Raw genomic sequence first — 3,722 nt, forward strand, 5'->3', positions numbered from 1 at the left:
TGAGCCTCCCAGGTTCCCCTGGTGTTTTAATTATAGTTTAGTGTTGAGTGTTTTCTAATTACCATTACAATTCCATTTTTGGTCCATAAATTATTATATTTAAATATTTAGTTGGTTATTTTTAATAATATAAGCACCTTCAAACCTCCCACTATGAAACACAGTCTAGGACTATGCAATAACCCAAGCAACCATTTGCCTCCACCCTCATCCCAAACCCTGCCCGTCCCACTTTCATTCCCCCACCCAAGGCAACCAGCTTGAACTCCCTCTGCCCTGGTCTTTCCATGTGGTTTTCTTGTATCTACATGTGTTGTTTTTTTAAATTGTTTTTATCATATGAAAAGGATAACGTGCTGAATGTTCTATGTGGAGGCGGACATTTCATTTCATATTCCATTACAGTGATTCTCCTAATTGCCATATGTTGCTGTAGTTCATTTGTTTGACCGCCATTATTTCCTTGTGGGACTATATCACAATTTAACCACTTGCTCTTCTGCTGATGGCCCTTGGGTTCTCCCCCCTTCTTGTAAACATTCTTGTAGATGTGTCTGTTTGGGTGTGAAAGTTCCTCCTGGGACAGTTCTTAGGCGTGGAATTTCTCAGTTGGAATTTAGGCGATGCCACCAAATGTTTTCCAAAGTGACTACGTCGATTGACATTCGCCAGCAGTGGATCCCTGGGGTGGATTTAATGATTTCTTCCTATAGCCTCTTGATTTTTGCTTAATATATTTTGAGTTAATGTTATTAAGTACAACATATTTAAAATTGCTGTTTTTGTGACTCAAACCCTCCCTTATGGAGTGACGCTTTCCATCCCTACAGATCCTTTCTATCTTAGGTTATCTGACGGTAGCATAGCTCCCGTAGATTTCTTCTGCTTAGTATTTTTATTTTTGCCTGAGAAGTTATCTTCCATCCTGTTACTTTCAATCTATACACATCCCCAGGCTTTACCAGTCTCTAGGACATGTATCTGGATCCTTAAAACCCGAGTCACTCTTCTTCTTTCAACCGCTACATTCAGCTCATTTAACTTATTACGATTGGTATAGGGGGCCCATCTGTCATATTTGAATGACAATTTGGATGGATATAAATTTCTAGATTCTAAATTCTTTTCCCTCAATACTTTGAAATTATTACTTCATTGTCTTCTTTATTCTCATTGCCTCGAATGTCATATGCTCTTTCCTCTCTCTGTAATTTCTGATAGTCTTAAAATTCTGGATGGTGTATGTAGATGTGAGTTATTCCTTTTCTTTCTTTCTTTCTTTCTTCCTGAGCATGTGTGCATGTGTGAGTGTGTGCATGTGTGTGTGTGTGCGTGCGTGTGTGTGTGTGTGTGTGTTAAAGGCAGACGGCCACATGCAGCGCCTTGTTTGGCTGTGTCTGGAGTCTTAGAAGCCTGGCTACCCCATACTCTCCTACAAATGGGTCTTGAGAGCTTGTCTGGAGGTTCTACCAAGGACCACTCATTTACCCTTGACCGAAGACTGGTCCTCCTCGATCGGGGAAGGTTGTCCTCTTCAACCAAGCGTGCAGCTTCGGGAAGGACGCACACGGAACAGTGAAGGAGGAAGGGGACATGTACCTAGCCATTCAGATCAGCCAACTCAACCCCGGTGACCAGTGGGGTGACAGACGTCACAGCCAGATCGACCCCACACCCTCCTTTTTCTCCTTTAGGCACTCTTTGGGCTTTATTTTGTATGACTCCAGGAGATTTATCTCCACTATTTCTTCAAATATTTTTCTCCCTCCATGTTTATGTTCCTCTCTAGAATCCCTGTCATTCAGATTTTAGCACCTTTACTTCTACTTTCCATATCACCTTGCTTTTCTTGTGTGGTTTTCTTTAGTCTTTCCTCTTAGAAGATTGTTTTCAGTCTGGTCTTCCGATTTCCCTGTTTTTTTTTTTTTTTAAAGAAGATTTTATTTACTTATTTATTTGAGAAAGAGCAGGCAAGAGAGAGCATGAGTGGGGGGGGTGGAGAGGGAGAAGCAGACGCCCCTGCAGAGCTCGATCCCAGGACCCTGGGATCAGGACCTGGGCTGAAGGCAGACCCTTAACTGGCTGAGCCACCCACGCGCCCCATGATTTCCCTGTTTCACGCCTAAGACATATCCCTTCTGTTTGCTATCCCATCTGTTGTGTTCGTTACTTCAACTCAGGCTGACTTCTCCAGAAGGCTGAAAGTGCAGCTGACTGGACCAGAAACTTCCTTCACAGAGGACTCTGGGAAGCCAGTGGCTAACACTTCAGCGATAGCCCCCGAGGGCCATGGCAGCGAGGGTATTTTCCCATCAGAGCACAGCTGTCATTGTTGGAGGAGGCCGCTCCTGGGGGTGTTAGCTTCCCACCTGCCCGTGTGAGTGGGTAGAGCAGGCTTCGGTGGCCAGGGAAGTCCTCAGGCAGGGAACTGCAGGTGGTGGCCACTGAAATCTGGCCAGCACGCACGGATCTGTTGTGAGCCGAGGGGATATGTGTGGGGTTTGCAGAGCGTATGTCTCGACAAAAGGAAGAAGACTGTGAATGCAAAGCCCTGAGTACGGGTGGAATATACTTTTCAAAGCTGGGGCTAATTCCGTGGGATCTGAAGGAGAAAGGGCTCAGTGGCCGCCCTTGGGTCACAACTTCCCGATCTCCCAAAGCCCTTCGTTGCACAGGCCCCTTTAAAATTTTAAAATATGACCTCTGCTGCCTTCAATATACGAAGAAGCTGAACTGGTATTGGGCTTCTTACTGTGTGGCTGGAGGCATCAGGCCAGCAACTGATCCTTAGCAGTTGCCCGCATGTCCCCCAGGGAAGTGACCTGCCTTGCAGGACGCTGGATTTTGCCTTCACTCAAAGCCCAACCACCTCCCCCGCCCCGTATTTGAAGAACACGCGAGGGAAGGTGGACATTGGCTCGGTGGGAGCCAGGGTCCGTCCGTATCAGCGATGTGAGGGCAAGTCAGGCCAGCGGCCGTGGCTCGCAGCTCGAGCCCAGGTGGCCACACCGCCAGAGTCCACCGTCCCCACGGAAGGCGGGGGTGCTGCGGACGAGCAAAGCCGCTGTCCCAGGCTGTCCCTTGAGGGCCAGGACTGGCAGCAGTTTTTTCAGTTATTGCTGTGAAGGAGTCTGCTGCTGCTAAAATGTGTCTGGTCTGCAACCCTTGCTCCCAGTGAGGGGCCAAGCATCGGCAACCTTTGTTCCTCACCAGTCCCGCGTGTTCAACATGGACATAGTCCCGGCTCTCACTCTGTTCTCATTAATTCTTCCAGGAGAACAGCGCTCCCTTTCCTCCTGGGGGCGATGCACTGTGGTTGCAACTCTGCGACCTGGGCCCAGAGCCCACAGGAGGTGGCTGACTCGACATTTCTAGAAGCTACCAGCAGAGGTCACAATCAGCACGTCAGCGCCTACCCTCGTCCTGCATCACCCAAACCATCCACCCCAACTACGATCCGCCAAGGGCAACAGCAGTGCAAGTCCCGCACCCCGCAGGGAGTCACCTACCGAGGCATTATCTGTCCCCTCCCCTCCAGCACATACAAAATGGAGGATATGCTTGGAGAAAGGGGGGAGCTGCCCTCGTCTTTGAGTTTTCAAGTACCCTATCAGGGTGCTGGGGGACTCAGAGCAGTATCTGTCCCCCCAGAAACCCTATTTCAGAAAATGGCATGGGATTCCGGAGGCCACGGGACCACGTGGAGCAGGCGGAGGGGGTGA

The sequence above is a fragment of the Martes martes genome (genome assembly GCF_963455335.1).
Source record: "Martes martes genome assembly, chromosome: 10".
In the NCBI taxonomy this organism is placed as follows: Eukaryota; Metazoa; Chordata; class Mammalia; order Carnivora; family Mustelidae; genus Martes; species Martes martes.